Source organism: Nomascus leucogenys, chromosome 16, assembly GCF_006542625.1.
Source record: "Nomascus leucogenys isolate Asia chromosome 16, Asia_NLE_v1, whole genome shotgun sequence".
NCBI classification, from domain to species: Eukaryota; Metazoa; Chordata; class Mammalia; order Primates; family Hylobatidae; genus Nomascus; species Nomascus leucogenys.
Window position 1 is genome coordinate 86,446,097 of NC_044396.1, and position 16,373 is coordinate 86,462,469.

Below are 16,373 nucleotides of genomic sequence, written 5' to 3' on the forward strand. Positions count from 1 at the left end.
TGTTACGTGATTGAGGTTTGATACTATTTGAATGGTGTCAGGGTTAAATTTCTACACCTGAGTACAGCAAGGAAGGTCGCTCCTAAGTAACTAGTTCATCATCCAGATCTTTGAGGAATCAGGAGCCAGGACAAGATGTCCTGGAAGCTGTGTCAGTGCATCGGGGAAGAGCTTGGACATCCTAAGAGCATAGGGTACAGAGTGAAGAATCTCAGAGCAGATGATCTATGACCTGATGCGAGTGAACCTTGTCCTTGGGAAATCACACCTGGCTTTTCTTCTATTTATTGTGTCATGTGCTCCCCTAGTTTTCATTAGTCTCTACCTCAAAAACCTACCCTGATTCAATGGTGCTCAGGCCCAGGAAGAGAAGAGGTGGAGATTAAGGATGGGCCTGGAGACTTAAAGGGGAAGCACAGCCACACTTACCCAAGGAAGCAATCTCTTTTAAGCACCAAGCCTTGGCTAGCAGTGGGATTTCTTCTGGGTTTTTTTGTTTTTGTTTTTGTTTTAACTATGTTGTTTAATATAAAAGGGAGCACAATTCTGTAAAGAGGAATTTTGGGTTGGGCACAGTGGCTCATGCCTGTAATCCTAGCACTTTGGGAGGCTGAGGTGGGTGGATTGCCTGAGCTCAGGAGTTCAAGACCACCCTGGCCAACATGGTGAAATAAAATACAAAAAATAAAATACAAAAAATTAGCCAGGCATGGTGGCAGGAGCCTGGAGTCCCAGCTAGTCGGGAGGCTGAGGCATGAGAATTGTTTGAATCCGGGATGCGGAAGTTGCGGATTGCACCACTACACTCCAGCCCGGGCAAAAGAGCAAGACTCTGTCTTAAAAAAAAAAAAAAAAAAAAAAAAAGGAATTTTGAACTTGATGAGCTAACCAAGAGGGAAAAACTTTCACCCAAGTAAAAAGAAAATATTTGGGCCATAACAGTGAACAAAGTGCTTCCTCTGTGTCAGGCTCTCTTCTAAGATCTTTACATACATTAAACATTTTAATTTTTACAACAACCTAATGAAAATGAGTGTTCTTATCCCTTTTTACATATGAAGAAACACCGACACAGAGAGGGTAAACAGCGAGCATGTGACAGTCAGGATTTGAACCCAGGCAGCCATCCGGGCCCCATACTCCTAACAGCTGAATGATATCATCTCTTAGAAAAGTGCAGAAACAGATCTCAGTAGCAGGAGGAAGTTCAATAGGAATCCCGCATGCTGTAGCTCTCCACTCTTCCCACACCCTCATGCTACCCCTCTCAACAGCACAAGCTGGGAAGTGGGTCAGAGCTCCGTGGGGGCTCAGTGGTTGTGTTTCAGGCTGAAATGGAGCAGAACAGGATGAAAGCCATCTCTAGAGCTGTCAGTGCTGAGCTCAGCAGGTCAGGGCCAGGTGGGGCCACGCATGGAGGGCGAGAAGTCCAAATTGAAGTGCTTTACCCCACTCCCCGCTGCTGCAAGGCTTCCTCAGCACCTCTATTCACTGTGCACCAGCCAGGGGCCTCCGGGAACCAACACGAGCAGCTGTAGAAACGGTTGACCTTCATTTATGAGGGGATTTTGCTTTTTTAATTAAGAGAGTGAGCACTTATGTTTGTTTTCAGTAGCCATCCTCTAGACAGTAAGATGTTTATTTCTCCAGTCCCCAGAAGAGGAACGAAACAGGAACCCAGTTACAGGAGGCAGAGGCAGAAGATGCAAGCGCAGGCTGTGCACAAAACCCTGCAAGCGTAGGGCTCCTCCTGCCAGAAACATGTTCCAGCAGCAGGGGCCACCCTGACCTGCTCTCGTTCCCTGTAGAATCCCACCACTCTGCCTTGGCCCAGTCTCTGTCCTCGGGCCAGGACATCTCCCATCCCCACCTCTCTCATTCAAACCATCTCTGACATACAATGCCCAGCTCACATGCTGTGTCCCCACCATCTCCAGCTGGAAGTGGCATCTCCCACTCGGCTCCCACAGCATTAGGTCTCTTGGATCATGGCGTGCCCACATCTTACTTTTACTGGAAACTCGTTTGGGTTCATGTGCGTCCCAGAGCTCATTCATGGGAGCCTGCCTTCCTTCCTTCCTTCCTTTCTTCCTTCCCTCCCTCCTTCCTTCCTTTCCTTCCTTCCTTCCTCTGCAGCAGGCAGGGTGGGTGTTAGTCTCTGCATTGACAGAGTCAGTAAGTTAAAGACCAGAGCAGCAGACTTGCTCAAAGAAATGTGGGTCTTAATATTGTCCTGTCTCCAGGATGAGTCTTCTAAGTCCACAGGCCAACATCTGCCACTGACCTTGGTTCTTCCTAGGGAGCTTCTCTGAACACTTTATCCCCAATCCACTCTCCAACCTACTGTCCAGGGGTCTTTTGTGCTTTGTGAACTTCATCCCTAAAACTCATAATGTGGCTCACAGGTCCTGTGAGATATGCTTCCTTTCTAAAACTGCCAGCTCACCTCTCGGCCCTCTTCTCTCCTTGCCACTTGCTAGCCTGCTAGCTTGCTCATGTTTCTCTAACATGGAAAACTCCACTCCCTTCCAACTCACAACTTCAATGCCTGTGGGGCCTTTGCCCAAATTTTATCTTGCTCCCCCCACCCACTTCCAGCACCACTCTTCTCCCAGCAGCCTCCTACCTACCAGTCGTTCTTATGTCAGAATAAAAAACACTTCCTCCCAGAGGAGCTCCTGGCCCTAACTAAACAGGTGAAGGCAACCCACTTCATAATCTCGGAGATCCTTTATGTTCTTGATAGCATGAAGCATACTTTGTGGTTATATATTGAATTTGCAATAATTTATTTTATTTCCCTCACTATATTGGCTACATCATGTAAATTTGCTCCTTGTGTCTGATATTGTGCCTGCCAGGTATCTATGTATCTACATACATACACACACACACACACACACACACACACACACACACATTGAATAAATCAATGAAAAACAAGATAAATGTTTTAAATAGCCACTGGAAGGATATTGGACTTTCCCTTTGAAAATCCTTCTTGCTTTTAGAATTCAGTAAGAATATTTTTTTAGACAAGAGGGGAGACTCAGGTTCTGTTCATTTAGAAAAAGTCCACTGAAAAAAATTAGCTTTCTTATCTTGGCTGTCTAGCAGGGTGTCCAGGGGTTCTCCGGGTTTAATTGTGCCATCTGTGGAGTATGTATCTTGGTTCATGTCTCGGGAAGCAAGAGATAAAGATATTGAAAGGTGCTTGTTCCATTTAAGGGAGAAACACACTGGTCACACTGCCAGAAGGGCAGGCTCTGGAGTGAGCCCAGAGCAAATGAGCTTCTAAATGGCCCCAGCAGCAGAGGAGGAGTCCAGACAGGTCCTCACAAAAGTCAAAGCCCCAACACATGAAACTGTTCTTTCAGCCACTTTCTCCACTCGTCCACAGCAGCAAAAGAGAAAAAAGACTTCCAAGCTTTGTTTTGATGCACTCAGTTGAAAACAAATATTGAGCCCACCTGTCTTCACTCTCAGATTTAAGAGAGGAAATCGTGACCAAAGAATGGGCTTGTTTATCACCTTTGGCCACCTCCCTTCCTACCCTAGTGGTCACCCAAAGAAGCTGTCATTGAATGTATATTCTGGCCCTTAAAAACTGAACTACAATGGGATATATGAAAAAGATGGACCGAACTGGCTGTGCTACTAATTAGTAAGTAAGCCTCGTTAATTTGCCTTGGAAGGATTCTGTAGCTTTCCTGAAAGTTGGCTTCTTTATTTACAAAATGAAGATATAAAGATTTTATGTGAATTTTCTTTCCCATAGGATTATATCAGGAAAGGCCCAAGTGCACCCAGAAGTGGTACAGGGTCATGGTCTAGAGGCAAAAAGACGTGGATTGAATCTTGGTTCTGCCACTGTTTAGCTGTGTGACCTTGGACAAGTCATTTAACCTCTCTGGACTTCAGTATCCTCATCTGTACATAGGAATACAAAAAGCACCTACCGATTACTGCAAGGGCTATTGTGAGATTAAATTTTAAAATGTACATAAAGTGCTGAATGCATGACTGGCACATGGCTGGAGCCCAAGAAATCGCAGTAGCAGTACCTCTATAAACATCCCTAAGATAATGTGAACTATAACTCACTATAATATGTAAATATAGTCGACCATCATTGATTACCTGCCAAGTCAAACCTCTATCACCTGCTGACCTTTCCTTTTCCTCTACTCCCACAGAACATCCTCTCCATACTGCGTATTTGGAACTTAACTATATTCTCCCATATGTTTACTCTAATGGTTTGGTTACAGTTAGAAACAAATGTGGCTCACTCAGGTCAAACCTCCTGTGCTGGGGTAGAAGGTGGGTGAGATGCACAAGGTGGAGTCACCTAATCCAGGGCCTGGTTCCCCTCTGCAGGTATAGGAACTTTATTTACAGGAGTTCACTCCCAGGACTGAGCAGTCTCTCAGGGACTGACTCACACCAACATGCTCCCTCCCTTCCCCACCACACATTAAAGCAAATGCACAGTTACAAATAATCCTGAATTCTAGCACATCCTTTACAGTTGTAGAGTTTTCCCTCCAATGACTGGAAAATTTAGAAAGTGATGGTGCCTGGCGTGAAATAAGTGATCAAGAAATATTTATCGGCCAGGCACAGTGGCTCATGCCTGTAATCCTATCACTTTGGGAGGCTGAGGCAGGCTGATCACCTGAGGTCAGGAGTTCGAGACCAGCCTGGCCAACATGGTGAACCCTCATCTCTACCAAAAATAAAAAATAAAAAAATTAGCTGGGCATGGTAGCACAAGCCTGTAATCCTAGCTACTCGGGAGGCTGAGGCAGGACAACCATTTGAACCCAGGAGGTGGAGCTTGCAGTGAGCCAAGATCGCACCACTGCACTCCAGCCTGGGTGACAGAGCGAGACTCCGTCTCAAAAAAAAAAAAAAAAATTTATCAAATAATATGATCATTATTAATGAGAGGATTGTTGGGTGGAGTGTCAGTTATCTATTGCCACAATAATGCTGCAGAACAATCTACCAAAATGCCTCAGTGACAAACCCTAGCATTTATTGCATACATAGGCCAAGTCAGCTTCAAGTAGGTTAGGTGGCTGTGCTGTCCCAACTGAGAAGTGATGTGCTTTGCCAATGGGCATCTTTAGTAGAAGAGCTGGAAAACAGGAGCCAGGTTCTCTGGTACCCAGCCTTGTGCCTTCCTAATAACCCAGGTTCTCCCAGGTCCCTCTTAGGACTGAGTGGTCCCTCTCAGGGCTAAAATTCTGTGTTAGAACAGATGGGGCTTTTGGAGGCCCATAATATGCTCACATAAACATAAGCTTCCCCATTGTATGCAGGGCCAGTCACAAATTCCAACCAGCTGGGCCAGGACTGAAACAAGTTCTAACACAATTGCTGAGTTCTAGGAGGCAGAATTCGGGCCAATGTTATTAATGGGCTAGATTTAATGATGGGCCAGGGAGTGGGAAGGACTCCACTGGGGAGAGAAATGTTTGCCTCCAGGAGGCAAATCATTCATCTCAGCCACTGCAAGGGAAGCCGTTTGCTTGGCACATGCACACGTTACCCCCACCAAGGGAGAGTTTCCTCTTCCAACTCACAGATAAGAAATGTTCAGGTGGTGAGTGACTTATTAAGTACCTCTGAAAGCCTGGATCCAGGGCTCAGAATGGTCTCCCTGGGCTCAAGAATGCAGTTACACATGCAAACCACTGTGACTGAATTAATTTTAAAAGATCTGTAGAATTCGGTCAAAAGAGCCATTTATCTCCTCTTTCTAGCCCCAGATAATTGGTTGAGTAGAATTATTCAATCTTTACTAGTTAGTTCACATAGAATCTAAGAAGGAGTGAAGCAAAAGTCAGCCTGTCTTCAAGGTCATTCCAAGCTCCAAGGGCATGTTTCTATATGACATGATTTATAGATGTAAAATCATCACTATTTCTCATGATTCATTCATTCGTTCATTCAGTAGACATGTATTAGAGCCATAGATGCCAGCCATTGTACTAGACACGAGGGTTGAAGAATGAACAAGCCATAGTCTCTAACCCAAAGAGCTTTATTTTTCCCTAATGGGGAAAAGAGAATCATAATAAATTATAAAAACTATTTGGAAAAACATTATAATGGGTGTATGACATGAGATTAACAAATAAGCACTAAGGAAGAGGTGGCATCAGAGGTAAGTCTTGAAGGATGAGGAAGGAATTCTAAGCAGAGAACATGCATGCTGGTGCATTGTGTGTCAGCTCATTCAAACTCCTTCCTATCATTCTTCTAGGGGAGACTGGAAAGGTAGAGTCCACATTATGCAGATTCCCTTGCAGCTAAGATCTGCACACAAATTAGATTTTACCAATTAGATATATAAGAGTTGAAAGGCATAAATAAGCTAAACTACTCTATCTTCTCTCTTTTTGAGTTGGGTTTCTGCTAGTAAAGAAGGTCTTAGGAATATGAAGTTTCTCCACAGTAACATTTCAAAGTCTATGTTCCAGCATTTGGTCTATGCCCCAACAGGTATTTGAAATGAAAGCTGAGATCCTGGATGCCAGAAACTGCCCTGGGCAGCCTCAGAAATAGAAGCTCCCCTGTGAATCAATTCTATGCTGATCTGAAAGTGATCCCTTTCAATGATTTTGTTAGCACTGAATTCCTATACTAAATGCCTGTCTGCTTAAAATACATATTTGCTGTATTCAACTTCTACTTGTTTGAAACTTGGAAGCAAACAAAGACTTAAAGATGAGGACTTGAGATTTGTTATCTGAGCTTAGTGGGTTTGGAGGCAGGGACAAGGACATTACCATTTGAACATAGGTTACATGGTATGCAACGACAAAAATGACTTAAAGGATCACCTCTGAACCTCCAGATATAATGGTCCAACTGGTATCAGACTTGTCTTCCTGCCATATATAACTATAAAACTAAAAAAAGGAAATAAGACAACTCTTCTCAGGCATGTGACAATAGGCTACAGAAGACTGAAATTCCAAGAGACGAGAAATTCACAGGTGAGCCTCATGATTGCCCAGCTCTCTGCAAGGGACAACTTCCCAGCTGTTCACTGGAGTCCAGGCATAGCATACTAACCTCACTGATATAGTCTGGCTGTGTCACAACCAAAATCTCATCTTGAATTGTGGTTCTCACAACTCCCACATGTTTTGGGAGGGACCCAGCTAGAGGTAATTGAATCATAGGGTTGGGTCTTTCCCAGGTCGTTCTAGTGATAGTGAATAAGTCTCATGAGATCTGATAGTTTTCTAAAGAGGAGTTCCCCTGCATAAGCTCTCTCTTGCCTGCTGCCATGTAAGATGTGACTTTCTTTCTCCTTTGCCTTCTGCCATGATTGGAAGGCCTCCCCATCCATGTGAAACTGTAAGTCCATTAAACCTGTTATTCTTTATAAATTATCCAGTCTCAGGTATGGCTTTATTAGCAGTGTGAGAACAGACTAATACATTCACTGATGAATGTGCGCCGGGGCTGGAATCTGGGAATCAGGTATCGGAGGACACAAAGCTGTACATATTGTGAAAGGAGAAGTCACTTGTGAGTCACTGACTCAGAGGTGGGCTGCGCAAGCTAAAGGTGAGACTACCAGAGGCTTACCCTAGTCAGTAGGACAGAGACACTGCAGGCTGGACAGTGCCTGGGAAGTTGAAATTATGGTCCAGCAAGAGAGAAGCCAAGACCTCATTAACACCTTGCTAACAACCTAGTCAGCAAACAGAGGAAACAAAAGGGTCCAGATTTAGGTTTAAAGACCACAGGCTATGGGAAGGCCTGCACTAGACACACACTAACAGATGCTAAAATTACGATAAGGTCTACAAGAGAGAGTTTAGAGATTGGATCCCCCAAATTATAGGGCTTGAGAAACACCATAGGTTTTTCCAGATCAATCTTTACAAAGCACAAAACCAAACCAACACAAATTCAAGGTGATCAACTATTAATTGAACCACTTGCAAATAAACAACCTCAATCTACATTATCTAGTTTGTTCAGTGGAAGTTCAAAAGTATTAGGCATGCATGGAAATAGAAAATATAAAAATATAACACTTAGTGAAGAAAAAAATCAATTGAAAACCAAACCTGAGCTAGCACAGATGTAATATTTCACAGATTAAAATTTTGAAGCAGCTAATATAAACGTTCACTTAAAGGAAAATGTGATCTAAGTGAGTGAACAGATAGGGCATCTCAGCAAAGAAATGGAAGCTATATTACAGAGTCAAATGGAAACTTTGCAATTAGAAACTGAGATAAAGTAATCGAATGGGCTTAACAACAGATTGAAAATACAAAAGAGTGAGTCAATAAATTTGAAAGTAAATCAACAGAAATTCTCCAAGCTGAGGAGCAGAGAAAAAAAGATTGGGGAGCGGGTTGAACAGAGATATGTGGGACCGTATCAGAGACCTCCTCAGGGACTAGTGGAACAATAGCACATGTGTACTAAGAGTCCCGGAAAGAGAAGAAAATGAGAAATGGTTCAATAGGTAAAAAGCAGAAAGTCCCAGAACGCTTAATAAGCTATGCATTAAGAAATCTACAAAATATTCAAAAGAACAGCATAAGCACAATCTGCCGAATGTATTTGACCCTAGAACCTTTGTACCATGGAGCAGATTACAGAACTATGTTCTGCAGAATGCAATTTGGGAAATGTCACCCTATAGATTGAAAATGCAGCTAAGGTACCTTTTGGAGATGTCAGTGATTCTGGGCTCTCAGAGGGTGATACTATTCAAAGAGTGGGTGATGGACACTATAAGAATACTGTAAGAGATCGAAGAGGACACAGAAAGAGAGGTAAAGGAGGCTAAAGACAAATGTCCTCCACACATCCTAGTCCCAGGCCCTGAGCCAAGCCCAACTCAAGCTCTGCTTTACATCTCCAGGTCCTCAAGCACCACTCAGTGTACACAGCCCCAGGAGCCCCAAGGGAAATCTGAGTCCAGTACTCAGAAAACTAATTTTTACCAAAGGAGATAGCAACCTTGACGAAGTGCCAAAATCCAGGTGGAGAGGATTGCCTCGTGTTTTCATTTCATTTTCTGAAAGTGACAAAATTGGAGGAAAAGCCATTTAATATGAGAGAAATAGCATGAAACCACAAATCACAGGACTCTGGATCACAGCTGAGTCTGACCAACACTTTCCATGTAACAAATGAAAGAATCTACGGGATATTAAACAGAACACACCACAAAATATAAGACGAAACCTCAAGTAGTATCCAAGAGACAATGTCATGTGGTCGTTTGCATAAGAAAACCTGCAAATACATAAGCTTCTTAGTTACAGAGCACTTGGGAATTTGCTGTTACCTTTGAACTTTATGACAACCCACAGAAATGTGGCATCGTTTTCATGTTACAGATGAAGAAATCAAGACTCAGGGAAGAACTCTGAATTTCTGGAGACCACATAATTAGTTCACAACAGAACTGAGACTCAAACGTAGCTCATTTTTCTTAATAACCCACAGCCAAAAAAAGAAACAGCCAAAGCTAATATATTGCAAAATTGTAAAAATTATGCTTTTTCACATTGCTTTTGCCATGTTCTTCTCCCCACCCCAGTTCCCTTACTCCACTGCTTACTTCATACTCCCTTCCCAGAAATGCCCTCAGTCCGGGAACTCTTTCCTTCTGTGGCACCAATGCTTATTGTCTATAGTGCCTGCCTAAAGGAGAGAGAGAGAGAGAGAGAGAGTGACATCAGCAAGATGGCTGACCAGAGACACCTGGCACTCATTTCTCCCGCAAGAAAGGACCAAGGCAATGAATAAACAGCTAAGATGTAGGAAGAGTGTCAATGGGAAAGCACTGGTGTGCAGCAGGGGAGTGGAGAGGCACCTGTGGTAATTGGAAGTTCAGGATGGCAGGGTGGGTGTGCCAAGCCTCTGCAGTACCCTCTCTCCCACCCAGGTTGGATATGCCTGAAGTCAGGAGGGACTCTCCCTCGTGGGAAAAAAGTGAGCAGAAGAACAACCCCACCAGCTCCAATTGCCACCACGTACCTACAGTCCTTACTACAGGAGAATTCTACAGTCCTCACAGGCCATGTGCCCAGTTTGTAGAGCTACCAGGAATTCATGCACTGGCATTGTCCAGATTATGAGCACATTAGATGAATTTCCCACCCACCACTCACCTCTACATGAGCCAAGCTGCTGCAGCACAGTGCCATCTTAAGACTGAAGCCACTGGCCTCCTCTGGGGCCAGTAGCCATTGCACCATTTCAGCACTGGGGCTCCATCTTCACACCACCAAGCCCACACAGGTGGCTGAATATCACAAATACCACAACCCCAGCTGCATGGAGCCTGTGCCTAGGATCGCTGTAACTGGTCCTGCAGATCAGGAAAACCAACCACTGCATACCTCATTTTATTACACTTCACTTTATTGTGCTTCCCAGATGCTACGAGTTTTCTAAATTAAAGGTTTGTAGTAAACCTGCATTGAGCAAATCTATTTGCACCATTTTTTCCAACCGCATGTGCTTACTTTGTGTCACATTTTGGTAATTCTTGCTATATTTCAAACATTTTATTATTATGGGGAATCTGTAATCAATGATCTTTAATGTTACTATTGTAATTTGGGAGGGAGGGGCACCACAAACCACACCCACATAAGACGGCAAACTTAATTAATAAACGTTCTGACTACTCCAATAATCAGCCCTTCCTCCATCTACTTCCCTATCCTCAGGCCTCCCTATTCCCTGAGATACAACAATATTGAAATTGGGCCAATTAATAACACTACAATGATCTGTAAGTATTCATATGAAAGGCAGAGTCACGTGTCTCTCACTTTGAATCAAAGGCTATATATAATTAAGCTTAGTAAGGAAGGCATGTCAAAAGGTGAGACAGGCCAAAAGCTAGGCCTCTTGTACAAAATAGTGAGCCAAGTTGTAAGTGCAGAAAAAAAGTTCCTGAAGGAAACTAAAAGTGCTATTCTAGTAAACATATGAATAAGAAAGTCAAACAACCATATTGCTGTATTGAGAAAGCTGTAGTGGTCTGGACAGAAAATTGAACCAGCCACAACCTTCCCTTAGGCCAAAGCCTAATCCAGGGAAAGGTCCTAACTCTATTTAATTCTATGAAACATAAAAGAGATTTAAAAACAAAGCTGTGAAAGAAAAAAAATTGAAGCTAGCAGAGGTTGGCTCATGAGGTTTTAAGGAAAGAAGCTATCCCTGCAACATAAAAGTGCAAGGTGAAGCAACAAGTGCTACGGAGAAGTTGCAAGTTATCCAAAAGACCTAGTTAAGATCACTGATGAAGGTGGCTACACTAAACAACAGATTTTTCAATAAAGACAAAACAGCATTTTATTGGAAGTAGATATAATCAAGAACCTTCATAGATAGAGAGAAGTCAATGCCTGGCTCCAAAGCTTCAAAGAGCAGCCTGACTCTCTTAATTTTTTTAATTTTTATTTTATTTTTATAGAGATGAGGGCTTGCTAAATTGCCAGGCTGGTCTCAAACTCTTTGCCTCAGATCCTCCTACCTTGGCCTCCCAAACTGCTGGGATTACAGTCATGAGCCACCACACCTGGCTCCTGGCTGTCTTGTTAGGAGCTAATGCAGCTAGTGACTTTAAGTTGAAGCCAGTGCTTATTTACCATTCCAAAAAAATTCTAGGGCCCTTAAGAATTATGCTAAATCTGTTCCGCCTAGCTCTGTAAATGGAATAACAAAGCCTGGATAACAGCACATCTGTTTATAGCATGGTTTACTGAATATTTTAAACCCACTGCTGAGACCTAGTGCTCAGAAAATAACATGCCTTTCAGAATATTGCTGATTATTGACAATGCTCCTGGTCATCCAAGAGCGCTGATGGAGATATTCCAGAAGATTAATGTTGCTTTCATGCCTGCTAACATCGTACCTATTCTACAGCTTATGCATCAAGAAGTAATTTTGACTTTCAAGCCTCATTATTTAAAAAATGCATTTTTTAAGGCTATACGGCTGCCATAGATAATGATTTCTCTGATGAATCTGGGCAAAGTAAATTGAAAACCTTCTGGCAAATGATTCACCATTCTAGATGCTATTCAGAATATGTGTTATTCGTGAGAGAAGGTTAAAATAGCAACATTAACAGGTGTTTGAAAGAAGTTGATTCCAGCCCTCATGGATAAGTTTGGGGGGTTCATTACTTCTTTGGAAGAAGTAACTGCAAATGTGGCGGAAATACCAAGAGAACTAGAATTAGAAGACATGACTGAATTGCTGCAATCTCTTAGAACTTGAGGGATGAGGAGTTGCTTCTAATGGATGAACAAAGAAAGTGGTATTTTAAACTAAATCTACTACTGGTGACAATGCTATGAATGTTGTTGAAATGATAACAAAGGATTTAGAATATTACATCAACTTAGTTGAGAAAGCAGTGCAGGGCTTGAGAAAATTCACTCCAAGTTTTAAAGTTCTTCTGTAGGTAAAATACTATCAAACAGCATTATCACATGCCACAGAAAAAGGAAGAGTCAATGGATGTGACAAACTTCATAGCTGTCTTATTTTAAGAAATTTCCATGGCCACCGCAACCTTCAGTAAACACCAACCTGATCAGTCAATAGCCATCAACATTAAGGCAACACCAGTGAAAAGAGTGACTCACTGAAGGCTCAGACGATTCTTACCATTTTTTAGTAATAAGTACAGCATTTTTAAATTAAGGTATGTACATTGTTAGACACGATGATATTGCACACTTTATGGACTACAATATATTACAAACCTAACTTCCATATGCACTGGGAAGCCAAAAAAATTTTCTGACTCATTTTATTGTGATACTCATTTTACTGAGGTGGCCTGGAATTGAACATGAAATATCTCCGGGGTATGTCTGCATATTCTGTGCCATGGTCATACGTATCCAAAAAATGAATAAATAAATGGAACAAAGGCATAAAGAAGGTACTTGAAAATTATAAAATACTATGTAAATTCAGATACAGTTTCTCCTTGTCCCATTCTACCGATAGAATCAGCTGATTTTTCTCCAAAATGAAATTAGCTCAATTTTTCTAATTATAAAATAATTCAAGAAGATTATGGGTTTAGACATATCAAAAAGTATATAGAAGAAAGTGCAATATCAGTTTTACACACACACACACATAAACATACTTATATATACATACATAGCTGATACTGTATCTTCACCTTTTCATAATCTGTGATCTTTGAGGTACTGCATAATATAGGACAAAGAATGACCTGGATCACAAAATCTTAGGCAATTTTACTGATGCAAGATGCTTCCCAACATTATACAAACAAGGCTGTTGGCAGTTTCCAACAGCTCAAAGGTTTAGGCTGATACACAGCACAAAATCTCTCTAGTTCCACATCACCATCAGCAAAGTAACCAAGAACCCAGGAGAATCCATACACCATTCATTAGTGAAGTAAATGCAGAATGATCAATGTATACAACAGTGTCTAAATTCAGAGGACAAAGGAAAATACATATTAATGCAGATGACTCCTAGCTTAGGCAGAGGCACTGTAATTGTAAGACATCTCCAAAAGATTTTTTTTTTTTACCAAAAACTGGATAATAACATATGTACTATTTAAAAATCCATGACTTCCTGTTAACAAATATCATGGGGAATGTATATGTTAAAGAATCTATGTATATTTGCCTCTTCCGTTCATTTCATATAAATGAAATCATACAATATGTGGTCTTTTGTGACTGGCTTCTTTCAATTAGCGTAGTGTTTTTAAGGTTCATTCATGTTGCAGCATGTATCAGAACTTCATTTCTTTCTAATTCTGAATAACATTCCACTGTATGAATATACCACATGTTATTCATCCACTTGTCAGTTTTAATCAGCCATGAATAGCAGTCTTGTCTGGCTGCACCCTCACTGCTTCAGCTGATCCCCAATGATGGACACTGGATCTTTCCAAATGTCTAATTTCTTTTTCTTTTAAAATGGAGTCTCTCTCTGTTACTCAGGCTGGAGTGCAGTGGTGCGATCTGGGCTCACTACAACCTCCGCCTTCTGGGTTCAAGCGATTCTTCTGCCTCAGCCTTCCGAGCAGCTGGGACTGCAGGTGCGCGCTACCATACCTGGGTAATTTTTGTATTTTTAGTAGAGATGGGGTTTCACCATATTGGCCAGGCTGGTCTTGAACTTCTGACCTTGTGAACCGCCTGCTTTGGCCTCCCAAAGTGCTGCGATTACAGGCATGAGCCACCGCACCTGGCCCAAATGTTTAATTTCTATGGACAACAATACAAATTATATACTTATAAAATTTTCTTTATACACATATCCTTAAACTTCTAGAATTGAAACCTCTGATTTAAAGGGTATACATACACTTAAGGCTTTTTTGTATATATTGGAAAATCCCTTTCTACCTAACTGCTTCATAAAATGGATTTGTCATCAGTGCTCTGTCTTATAATTATATATAATAGAAACAGAGTGGAGACCTGTCCCTCCACTCATACCTTACCACCCCAATGATGACATGCTAAGAGAGACTTCCTATTCGGTTCCCTCAAAATTCTCTCTTAAAGCCAGCTCGTAGAGTTCACTATGCCAGTGAAGGAAGGGCCAATAAGGGAGACATGTCTACTTTCAGGATGTCAGACCTAAGGAGCTGATAGAAGAGGAAAGGCCCCTGCTGTGAAAATATGACGAGGCATAGTGGAGTACCCTGAACATTGACTTCATAGTTAGCCATGGGTTTGGTTTCAGCTCTGCCATTCACTGTCTGACTCTGGGTGAGCTGGTAAACTTGCCTACGCCCTAGTTTTTTCAATCTGAAAATGGAAGCAATAATACCACCCAAGCAAGACCATTTTTGATGATAGAGATGGTGCACGTAAAATGCCTGACACAAGGTAATGTTCAAAAACACCCCTCAGAGCTCCCAGAACCCCGTGTCACATTCACTTACCTACAGATTGCATTCACCTTAAAGGTTTCAATGTTGTTACTAGCTTAAATTCTGAATTCTGAAAGATGACATTCGGGTGTTCTCCAGGAAGAACTACAGGCAGAAAAGCCAGGCAGGCTTTTCTTCAGATGCGGCATGAATGAGAAGATAGTGGGGTCCCGTGGTCTTTCACAGATTCATTCCCGGAAGCCTGGAATGTGAGATACCTGGCCTGGCCTAGCCCCAGAGTTGAGCGATGTAGAAAGAATGCACAAAACCACCCTCCAGGGAAGCACACGGGGAGCCAGCACCCCCAGCACAGCTGGAGTGTTGTGCGTCCTCAGCCAGAGAGGACAGACACTCCTTCCCTTGAAACTCTCTGCTCGCAGCTTTTTTGACTCCACTCTTTCCAGATACCTTTCTACCTCTCTGACCATTTTCTAATCTTCTTCAAAGACACCTCTACTGCCTCAGTATTCCCCAGCGTCTTCTTTCCCAGTTTCCTCGCATACTCTTACGGGAGTTCTAATCCCACTTCTGTCCCAATGGCCTCATTCAACACTGCATATTGATAATTCACAAATCACAATTACCAATCCCTATCCTAGGAATCATCTAGCTGACTGCTGACTGCACTTCCCAACTCAAACAAGCCTCACACTCCTTAAACTTATTCAGAATTACAGAGTTGGCAGGTGAGAGCCAAAACTCAAACACAGGTCAGCCTAGTTACAAGAGCACAGCCCTCCTACAACCCACCTTACCTTCACTGTCTATCTTAGATTCAGTCACGCTTTCTGATTTTGCTTGAAGAACTACCTCCTCCTGCAAAGTTTTCTGTTTTTAGTTCAGTTCAATTCAATAAGTGTTTGTTGACCATCTCCCTATAAAATATAGATGCAAAGGGGAGCTAACAAGCTGTTTTCATGACCAGGACAAACGTAGGCTTACATAAAAGTGGCCCTCCGCCTCCACACCCAACAATTTACATCTTAAAAATCCAATCTCTGATTATCAAACAGTAAAACTGCAGGCTTTGGGGACAGCACTTCCTTCCTTAGAATGCTATTATAACATCCTTACATATTGTTCATCCGAGTATTTATCTTCCCTCAGACCAAGAAAGATAGGTATATAAGTGAGATCACTAGGATAGTTTGGCTTTCAGCTGTGATGAATTAGTCTGTTGCAGGCCGAAAAAACTAGAAACACTGGGTAATTTACAAAAAAAAAAAAAAAAAACTTATTTGAAGGCATCAGAAAGCTGCCATGGCAGGGCAGGCAGGACACCACGTGGCCAAGCTGCTACAGAGAAGAAAAGTGCTTGAGATGGACTCAACATTGGCACATGACTTTTTGCATGTGGGAATGTTTGCAGATTCTTGGCACGGATGGGGAGGGGAAACAGAAAGTGAAC